Source organism: Populus euphratica, unplaced genomic scaffold (assembly GCF_000495115.2).
Source record: "Populus euphratica unplaced genomic scaffold, PopEup_1.0 scaffold216.1, whole genome shotgun sequence".
NCBI lineage: Eukaryota > Viridiplantae > Streptophyta > Magnoliopsida > Malpighiales > Salicaceae > Populus > Populus euphratica.
In genome coordinates this window covers 211,347-223,137 of record NW_011500101.1, presented here as the reverse complement: position 1 = coordinate 223,137, position 11,791 = coordinate 211,347, and the positions used below count along the sequence as shown (strand labels likewise).

At 31.7% G+C, this 11,791-nt stretch overlaps 1 pseudogene; it reads right to left on the bottom strand.

Annotated features, from left to right (window-relative positions):
• Positions 1 to 4,931: 4,931 nt before the first annotated feature.
• Positions 4,932 to 9,261, bottom strand: LOC105109462 (KH domain-containing protein At4g18375-like; annotated as a pseudogene).
• Between the last annotated feature and the right edge of the window lie 2,530 nt (positions 9,262 to 11,791).

Below are 11,791 nucleotides of genomic sequence, written 5' to 3'. Positions count from 1 at the left end.
CATAAATAATATAATAATCCAATGTACAACCCACAATCATATGTTAAAGTGTATGTATGTAAATTAAAGTTTAAAAATACATGTTAAATGAGTATATGAGCAGAATTAAGTGATAGTAATGCGAGAGTTTGTAAACCTGAATATTTCAAGAAGTATTATGATAGACCTTATTAAGAATGGTTACTAAGATGCGTCTCAAGAGTCATAAAAAGATCTCCTACATCTATCTTTAATTAATTTATTGTTATTTATAAATATATTTAAGTGACAATCTTTTTTTATAGGCTATGACTCTTGGACGTGAGCCAAGCCCAATGGAGCTTTTTGTGAAGACGCAAGTGCAGAGTGAAGACCGTCAAAAAAGGGTGCAACAGTTCGCCGATAACCACATTTAACACTTTGTGGTATGTTCGTTCAATCATTTTTTTTTATAAGTTATTATTTTTTTGAATTGAATATGATGATTTTTTTTTTATTTATAGGAAACATAGAACAACCGGTTGAAGAAGAAATGCGAGGATGATCTTACGACCCACCTAGATTTCAATCCACATATATGGACGGAGGCAAGATCATCTAGTGGACTCGATAGAAATTGGATGTACGGACTCTTCAACACTACAACTAAGAACTTGCAGATGGCTGGTAATGTCTCAACTATTTAGAGCTCGTAATTAATATCGAGCACCTAGTCTTAGGAGTTTGCAACCTTGCAAGAACATGTACCCAATCTCAATGAAAAATATGAACAACTCTTTGCGGATTATGAAGAACTTCGCCGAATGGTCATAGATATGAGATCACAGATGGGTTACACATAGGCACCCTTTTTTTCCCGATGGTCCCAAGGAACAACTAGCCTCCTCCTCCTCTAGCATCACCTTTGTTCTAGTTTAATTTTATTTGAACATGTAAATTTGTAATGAATATTTGGATTTTATATTAAGATAATTTATTTTTACATACTTGAATTTTATATAATTTTATTTTCTTTTAATTATTTTATTTTTTGTTCAATTGATGTTTTTAAAAAATATAATTTTTAGTTATTACTAATGGAATTATTGATGGACTCCATCTATTGATATATCCAATATAGATGGAAAAAGTTCTTTTCATATGCCACTTCAACTGTTACATCATCGATAGAATTATCTCGTCGGTATATTCTAGCGGGTAATTTATTTCTTTGGCATGCATTTTCCTTCTGTAAAACCATCAAGTTTGTTTTTAATGATAAAAATACTAAGAGAAAAGAAATTACCGATGAGAGGTTTACCAACAAACATTTTCCATTCGTGAATCAATCAGTAAAATACGCACCAACAAAATGGTAGAGTAAATATCTATAGAACATTCCATTAATAAAACTGTTAAATGTGGTAGTGGAATTTGAATCGATTTTTGGTATTGCATGCCTTTCTTCTTGTTTTCAGACCTCCTTGGACAACGTTGAAGCTTCCAAACCTTATAGATAGGATATTTACACCTTAACCCAAGTTTCTTTCTTCTTCTCTCTTTTGTTCTTTTCTTTCCCCTCTTTCCCTCTGTTTTTCTTTGTCCCCCCCTGTTGTGTTCTTCAGCCCCTTCTTTTATACGTGGATTTAGGTCTTCTAGATAGGTTTATTTAACACACTAAAACCTAGCTGGTATTGCCATAGAGCTACTGGTTTTGAGTGTAGGTGGTTTTGTAGGGAGTTTGAGAACCAAGGTGAGGTGTTTTATACTTTTATATCCAAAAAGAAGGGTTGAGTAAATCTTCTGAAGGCTTCTAAATGGGAGCAAACAAAATAGTTAGATGTTCTTCTACAAACGAGTGCTCTTATCGAGGTTGACTAGGTTTGCCACTTTCATGGCTTCATTGAAGTAACTCTGATGTTAACATCACTTGAGACCACTTAGACTTGGCAGAGGAGGTGCATGCCTTTCAATCAGATCCATTCTTGATTGATTTGGAGGTTTGTAGCTCTACATTCAAATATTTGAAATTGCTTAACCAAACAGCGTGATGATTGAAACTATGGTTTCGGCTAACTAGGAAGAAGATATTGTGGAGATTAGTGAAGAAAATAGGGTGTAAACATTTGATTTTAAAGACATATGGTTGTAAAAAGGATGTTTCTTGGTTGAATAGTGATGAGTGCAACCTTTGAGTTGGTTGGAAACATCACATTCAGTTATTTAAAAAGTGCCCCTTGGATTAGCCAAAAAACTAAAGAAGAAGAAGAAGCACAGTACCTTGAATGATATTGTTTTGACTAATTCCTATAGATTTGGGTTTTCTTTGATTTGGGTTTTGTCAATTTTTAATTTAATCCTTATTCTTCTGATTTCGTTCTATTTTTTCCTTATTTTTCCTTTTTCTTTCTAATTTTGTGTAATTGTGTTCCTGTCAAATTCACTTGTCACCCCTAGTTTTGAGTGTCTTTTATAAGTTGGTCATTGATCTCTAATTTTTTAAATTAGACCCCTAAATGATCACTAAACTTTAAATTTTTTCGATTGGACTCCTGATACCAATCCTTAAAATCATGTGCATTTTGCAAGTTGATCCTTGATTCACAGAAAGTTCAATGAAGCCCCTATTTGCTCACCAAACTTTGATTTTTATGCAATTAAGACCTCAATTTGGCTAATATAAACTTTTCAAGCTTCCAATTGAATCCTTCAACTATAATTGTTTCAATTGACATCAAAATCGACTTTTAAAAGTTGATTTTCTTTACGATTAAACTCTTAATTAAGTAATAAACCTTTAAAAATTTGAATTAATTCTTAAACACTAAAAATAAACATTTTTACTAATGGGCTTTGTCACCTAACATCTTGGATTACTATTTTGCCCTAGTAACTTTACTTGGCATTCTAGTCTTCAATTGAGCTTAGACATTTGTTTTTAGATTTGTTTTAGGTGTATTTTCTTGTATTTATTTATTATTATATTATAAAATAAGTAGCAACATGTATTATTTCAAATTGAGACTTGTATTATCAATTTCATCAATTTTGTACTTGAATTACACTTTTTTTTGCCAATATTCTCTCCATTTGATTTTGCTATTATGATTAATCAAATATTTCTTTATAAAAAAATCAATTTTTGATATTTTGAGCTAAAAGTATTCATATATGCTAATGAAAATTCAATCTACTATTAAAAATAATTTCAGAAAATTTTAAGGTTAGGAATTTCTTTTTAATTTTTCTCAAACATTAAATATAAAAAAATTGAAAAAAATAGAAAATAATTTGGAATGATCTCAAGTCTTTTGAGACCCTACAAACTCATATAAATTTATATGCCTAGTCTTAAATATGATTCTCAAAATATTTACACAATATTTACATGGTCGAATATGCCATATCTAACCAAGTTTAAAATAGGTTAGTTTTGGAAACCATTTATGAACAAAGATTTACAAGTGCACTAAAATTATCTATGTAAATCACAGGATCTCCTTGGAGATTCCCGAAAAAAGAAGATAATTCCAACTTATTTTCTAGTTTTTTATAATTTATTGTTCAAAGATAATTAAATATCAAACTTCAAAAAATTCTAAAATTATTTATGAAAGTGGATTGAGTTTTCATGAAACCTCTCAGTTAGAAATACCAAAATAAGAGTTTTTTAAAGGGGTTTTTGGTCAATATCAACGATCAAATCAAATTGATAGTATAGGTCTCAACATGCTCCAACCACCTGAGTTCAGTGGCAAAAAACCTCGTTATACTAATATTTGAGATTTTGTTTTTTTCAAAAATAAGAATAGATAAACCCTAAGATCATTATCAGAAAATTATTAAATAGTAATAGAATAACCGACAGAAAATATTTTATCCGTAATTTCTGATTAAAAGATCAACAAAAAATATCCGTTGGGCATTAGCAGTGTAATTACCGACAGAAATATTTCTTCAGTATGCAATTAAATTATCCAATTGTGTTCCATGCGCTTGCATACACCGCTTACAAATAAACATAAAAAGCGCCCATGACTAAAACAATTGACAGGCAAACTCGCTTGTCTTCCACATAGTTAACTTGCTGGCATCTGCGATTAGCATGACTAAAACAATTGACAGGCAAACTCGCTTGTCTTCCACATAGTTAACTTGCTGGCATCTGCGATTAGCATGACTAAAACAATTGACAGGCAAACTCGTTTGTCTTCCACATAGTTAACTTGCTGGCATCTGAGATTAGCCAGGTAAAAGGATGACCGTTTTATGCATGACCTAGACCTGCCATACAATTTTTTTGCAAGACAACAACCAATCAGGGCCACACTTAAGTGCAACAATCCAAATAGCACAAAACATATTATAAGAAAATAACCCACCACTTGAAGCCCTAAGTTCAGCTTTTACCAACAATCCAGAAAAGCCTCCCATGGTGTCTGAGCTTACAAACATCCATCAAAAGTGATATGTAGCATAACCTTCAAGTTCCACTGGATAATAATTTCCTTCTGCCGAATTATAACAGTTGGGATAAAGACATTTATGGGGAAAAAAAAAAAATATATATATATATATATATGACATGTATGAGGCTAAAAAGTCCACTAAATATAGCAGTTAAAACTCACCTTCAGTGTACAAGAAAGAGTTTATATTTCATGTGCACCTCCACCTCCAAAATCACCTGGACAGGACAAGACACGGCACCACAGCACAGCACAAGTCCATGAAATGACCCATCGAGAAATTCTCATCCTTAGTTCTGCCTTCGTTCTAGAAACTCATCACCATATAAAATCAGGTTTTGAACTACAAAATACAATCAAACCAGTAAAAGTGCCAGATACAGCAACTTCTTTACGGCATGCAAATAACTAGTAGGATCAATTGTACAATATAGGCAAGGGGACATTTGAACATCCAAGTACATAATGGGGGCACAGAATTAAAAAATTAGAAAAGACAAGCTGAAACTCAATTTCAATAACTTTCTTGATATATAATGCATACTTTAAATAAATGTTCCTCCCGGCTGTAATCAGGTTTGTCACATTTCAAACAAATATGAAATCCATCCCTAAAGATGATAGCAAGACACATCTTACTTTCTGCCTTAAAGAGGATTCGAGAGACTAAAGTGAATCCTGCAATTCAGTTAATATCAGAGTTCTCGACATTGCAGAGTCAACTAAATTTTTTTTTGATAATCAGATCCAGTATAATTCAAACACCAAACTCAAACAGCGTTGCAGAGAATTGCAGGAAATAAAAACCAGTTAATATTAACACAACTGCCAAAGGATTCAAGAAATACAACTGCCAAAGGATGGAAGAGACATGGTCTCAGTAATTAGTAGAAATGTTCCACTAACACAAAAACTATAAAGGTGTGCAACTAAAGAGGTTCTTAGCGCTTGGTAATTTGTTGTCAGAGACATGACAAGTTTTTAGTCAATATCAGGATCTCCAAATATATTTGGTTCTTCTAGGTGAGATCATCATGGTGGGCCAAGTGTCTGTCAAATCCCAGTACATCTGGTCTTCCAGTTTAGGCAGTAGGCTTCATCAAAAGAGGCAGTAGGCTGGCTTCAGGCTTCGTGGATCTCAGCTGTTTTGATGATAAAGGGGAGGAAGCAAATGTAAATAAGTGCATCAGAATCCTATACACAGGGAGATTGGATAGGTTATGATATCAAACTATCGCATGCTAGCATGTTATTGGCCTTTATCAGTGGAAATTTCCACTCATCTGTATAGACAGAAAATATGAAGGAAACCAGTCTACCTGCAGCAACCATCATCAAATTCTAGTAATAACTTTTGTGTCGAGAAAAAGGGGCCTGGCCAGATAACCTGATAATGGATGAAGTGGCTAGTTAGAATTTCAACAGCACCATTACCCAAAGAATGTGTGCGCATAAATTGCACAACAAAACTCCAAGGAAAAGCAGCAGATTCTAAAGCAGTATAAATTCATAACACAAAGAACTTGAATTAAGAAACATGGCATTTCAACTGAACATTTGGCATCTAATTACAAGGCAGGATTCAGGTCCACAAAGGTTATAAATTTACATCAGCTTTAATACCTCTAGCATTTAGTCTAGAATATAAACTAATTACATGAATAAATATTTAAACAAGTATCAAAAAATGACATGAAGAAACAGTTCTTACCCAGAAGTACCAGTGCGTCCTGAAGAATAGCTTCCATAGGCTCCAAAAGGACCTCCACTAGCACTAATCTACAAAAGATACAAATAAACACTATTAAGCCAAGCAATAACTTAGAAAATGTTCCAGCATGAATAAGAAATATTGGGAAACTTAGCGCTAAATCATTATCCATGTCAAATAGCATTTCATTACATGATCAATATGAGTAAAAAAACAAATGCTAAGAACAGGAATAAAGTAAGCCATCCCCTCAATATGTGTGTTTATATTATCATACATCTACAAACAGAATACCTGTGTGCTTCTATAGCTACCATAACTGTCACCAACAGCATAATCACTTGCGCCATAACCACCAGCATAAGTACTTCCACGTCCATGTCTTTTACCATCTCTAATGTCATAATGTCAGCCCTCCGAACCTTCTGCTGAGACAGGAAGGTATGGAAGAACTGGTAGAATTGCAGACATTAAACCTTCCCTGTCAAAAGCATTTGCTCTTAACCGTCGACTTATTTGTATGAGAGCATCCTTGGCAATGTCAAGGTCTCCTGAAATCTTGTGGTAAGAAAATAAGATGTCAAATCTCAATTGCATTAACTAAAGGAACGTCACAAGATCAGAAAAATCATTTTTAAAAAAAAAAATCAAACGACCATTAAAGATACATGTCTTTACCTGCACCATCTCATCATCATCCAAAGCAGCTTTAGGAAGCTTGTCCTTTCTAGGTATCTGAATAATAGCTTTGGTAAGTTTCCTCATCTCATCTACAATAACTCCTCCTTTACCAAGAAGGCAACCAATATGAGAGGACGGAACAAGTAGATGGGTAGTAAATGAGAAAAGACCTGAATCTCTTTCCATTTTCTCACTACATCTAGGTTGCAAACGTAAGGCTGCTTCTATTGTTGGAGAAGACTGGTCATCGCATCTCTGATATAGAACAATTAGAAAATCATCAGAACCACTGAAGGAAACTCCATAGACACCCAAGAAAGGATTGAGAATATACAAGTATTATACCTCCTTAGCTGAAATAGTTATCAAGCAATCATCTCCTTCAGCAACTGAACTATCAACTTTGATTGTTGCTCCAGACTCCTGTCTGATCTGATTGATTATGGTACCACCTTTCCCAATTACAGCACCAATATTTGCAGTTGGACAAAACATACAAAGAGAAAATTCTTTTGAAGCAAGTTCATCTCTTGAAGCTGAATACAACGAGCGGGACCAGTCTCCAGTGTCACCTTTGAAATTGCCATAAGGACCCATCAGAGGAGCAATTCCAACAACTGGGGCAGCTGCAGATTGACCAACCAGTGAACCAACAGCAGGGTACACATTTGGAACAGCAGAAACAAGTAAGTGTTGAGACCGTGATGGATTATCATGAAGGCGAGATGCTATTTGATATAAAGCCTTTTTGACAACTGCAGCTTCACCAGAAATCTGGCCACCGATAATAACAATTATATGAGAAAGTAAAGGAAAAATTATATAGGCCTCATTAGTTGCACAAAGCCAGAGTTTGTACTTTCAAATCCAACAAATGCATACTTGAAAGGGATGAAAAGAATACAAACACATTGCTGAGCAAGCATATCAGATAACACATTTTCAAGCATCATTAACAAGTCCAAGAAAGAATACCCTTCCTGAAAGGAAAGATTATTTAATGGCATGCAAGAGAAGGAAATCAGGTGACAAAAAGAAAAGGTCAATCAAAACCAGATAAAATTATACTTGTCATGATAGGAGGGGGGGGGGGGATTGTAATTGTCCACCCTAAAACAAGTTCCAAAACTTTGAAAAAAATATGAAGTGGAATTCTTTTTTGTTTAAAAAAAAAGGGGCCATGGAAACAATGGCAGGCATCACAAAAAGGAAAACAAAACAAGGAATACCTGTACAAGCTCATCTGAGCTTAAAGCACAAGGAGGCAAATGCTCATCCTTAAGAATGCGGATCACTGCACCAATCTCACTACGTATGTTCTGAACTATCTGCCCACCCTTCCCAATAATACATCCTATCTGATCAGAAGGTACAAGAAGCTTAGCCGTGACTTGTTGACTTTCTTCAGAGTCTTTGTCAACTTGCAAATCCTCTGTTATAACTTTATCATGTACCCTGAACAGAGCATCCTGAGCAGGAGAAACATAATTACCACTATCTTCATATTCATTAGTCTCATCAATCGGACTATACATGGTGACAACACGTTCTTCACAACCCGGCACTGTTTCACCAACCCTAATCTGACTTGGTGTCTATCCTCAATTACTCAACAATCTCCTCTCCCCTTCCTGGTGTCTATCCTTAATTACTCAACAATCTCCTCTCCCCTTCCTATTATGCTTCCAATCTTCCTAGCCGGGCACAAATAACGATATACTGTATCCTGTGAATCAATAACATAACGTTCTCTATCATCACCAGAATTTCTCCTCTTATTTGCCCCAATATCATAATCTGACTGCGAATGAGACCGCTTTCTGTAATTATTCCTCTGCCCCGCCATTATGATCAACAAACCAGTATCTACACCATCTCATCAAAAAATATACCATATAACATTGGTATTGAAAATACTTATAAACAAAATCTTTATTCATCAAAACTACTTCGACCCATAATTTGAAACTTCATAAATCACTAAAATAACCAACTTCAACAACAAATTATGAATAATTTAAAAGAAAAGGAAAAGGAAAAGGAAATGAAACCCAATAAACCTTTCACAGAGAATAACTTCTACAAAGGTTAGTCAATTAAGCGCTAGATCTGACCAAGTCAACGAGTAGAACCATAATTAACAGTCGAAATTGAGTAACTAAGGCAAATAGAGATTAATTGAATACGAGAAACTGAAGGGCAAAATTGTAAAGATTCGAATTGGTTTAGTACCTTGAAAGCGAATGATTCAGGGGGATAGGATGTGAAGTCAGTGTGACTTTTTCGCAGATTCCGTCCTCTCTGTCTCTGTATCCAAGTGTTGAGTTTTTTTCGATTCCGCTTTCTAGGGTTTTGACCGCGCCATAACCATTTTATTTATATTTATTTCGTGCTGAAGAAGAAATTGTTTTTGAACCAGATTCTAATGCTTTTAAAATTAACCCTATCATATTAGAGTTTTTGCTCGTCTCCCACAATTATTATTATTATTATTATTATTATGGTATAAATTAGAAGAAAATGCATTTTTACTGTAGATGTGTTTAATATTCATTCTCTTTCGTATCGAATTTCAATAGTATTTTAAAAAATAATAATTTAATTCCTAAACTTTTATTTTATACCATTCAACTTTTTTTAAACACCAATTAAAATTTAATTGTATATTGTTTTAGATGAAGAAATGAATTCAAAAACAAGATATTAATATAAAAAAACCAAGTAAATTAAGTGGAGGCTTTTTAATTTGTTTAAAAATTTTATTTTAGTTTTTCTATTTTTTCAGTTATTATGTAATCAATCCTTTTAATTTTCAAAAAGATAATTTGATACTAAACTTAATTTTTTTTTATTTTTATGTTTTTTTGTGGAGGCGAGATAAATAATTGTTAGATTCAAATTTAGAAAAATAAAGTTATTATTGGTATTGATTTTGCCCACCAAAATGATAAATTTTCATGTTAAATGATTTTATATGATAAAAAAGTTAAAATTAGGTAAAACAATATATCTCAGCAAAGAAAAAATTTTATTCTCCAATTTTTTCGTGTAGATTCAATATATCACAACATGAAAAAAAAGTCATTCCATATTTTTAGATTATTTTTTTTTATCATCTAGGTTTTTTTATGTTAAAAATAATTTAGTTTGACCCCTAGTGTAATACAAAACAATAATTTAATATCTATCTATATGTTTAGTTATAAGATCGACCTAACTTGATGAATCCAATTACTCATTAATCTAAAATCTAATTCGAGCTGGGTTAGTAAATTTATTTTTGACCAAAATAATGTCATGTCAAGCTTATATGTATTGGGTTAGTTCAAATCAACCCCCTAATCCACATCTAAACCTTAGGTTGGGTTAGATTTTATAAATTTAATTATATGTCCATAATGAAATAACAACTTATATTATAGGGTTGTTATTGATAAATAACTAATTGTATAAAATAAAATCCTTTAAACATGAGGGAAAAAAACAACCATCTCTTGATAAAAAAAATCTTTTTTCATTTTTTATCCTATACTATAAGATTTTTTTAACACGGTTCTTTTATTAAGGTATGATTTGATGTCCAATGAAATAACTCTAAAATCTCATGTATTTCTCTCTTCATCTACAATAACAATAAAAAGAAAAAAAAGCTTTTAAAAAATAAAAGCAAAACACATATAAAATTTCATTTTATTTCTTTATGAGCCAACTACTAGATATATAAATATCAACCTATGTAACGATATCTCTATTATCACCAATGTAAACATTCACCTCTTATATGAATCATCATCATCACCACCCCTAGGACCTCCATCATCATCAATGCTAAACTCCACCTTCACTATGGTTATTTGTTATGGATTTTTATATGATGATTTGTATTTTTGAAGTTTGACAATTTCTTGATTTTTTTTTTCTGATTCAAGAGAATGAAAATATATAGGTAGTTTTGGATAGTGATTTTGATTTTTTGGAATTAAAAATAATGGGTTATTTAACATTAATAATAATACAATTACTTTTTCTCAATTTAATTAATAGCTGATTCAATTGAATTTTGATATTAATTGCTTGTTATTAATGATGCTCTAGTAAAGGAGAATAAAAAGGTTCTTTTTCTGTTGTGTTTTTTATTATTTGTAAAAACAAGAGAGGAATAATAACTTTTTCATTAATTTCTACCCTAACAAAAAGTACTACATTAAAAAATTCATATAGTTAATGGTGAAAATTTAGGGTATTTTATTTAAGGGCACTTTATTTTTTTTAATTCTATTTTTATTTTTATTTACAAAAAGTACTACATTAAAAAATTCATATAGTTAATGGTGAAAATTTAGGGTATTTTATTTAAGGGCACTTTATTTTTTTTAATTCTATTTTTATTTTATTTTTTTAAAATAAGTAACATTTGATATAAAAACTATTTCTTCCATGTGCTATTTAAACAAAACCTATTATGTCTCAAAAGTAAAAGTGGAATCACTTTTCACTTTTTTCTAAAGTTAAACAATAAAGCTTAAGTTGCTTACTAAATATTTATTTTACATTTGCAAAACCAACACCAATAAAAGCTAGAAATATGAAGTAACACGTAGTTTTTTGCCTGTTTAAAAAAATAGTAGAGATTATTTGTGTTATTTGCTTGAAAATATATTAAAATAATAATTTATTTATTTTTAAAATTTATTTTTAATATCAACATATCAAAACAATAAAAAAACAAAAATTATAATTAAAAATCTAAAAAATACAGATGAACCACAATGCATTTTAATTAGCAAGATAAACAAAGGATAATCATTAATGTTAAATAAAAAAGTACTTCACCTTTCTGCATCCTATTAATCCAATTAAATTCCTTATATTTGATTATATTTTACAAGTAGACATTGAATTAAAAAATTAAAAATAAAGTTTCTCATCTAATATTATCTAAAAAATCTGTTAGTTGATTTATTTCCATAGG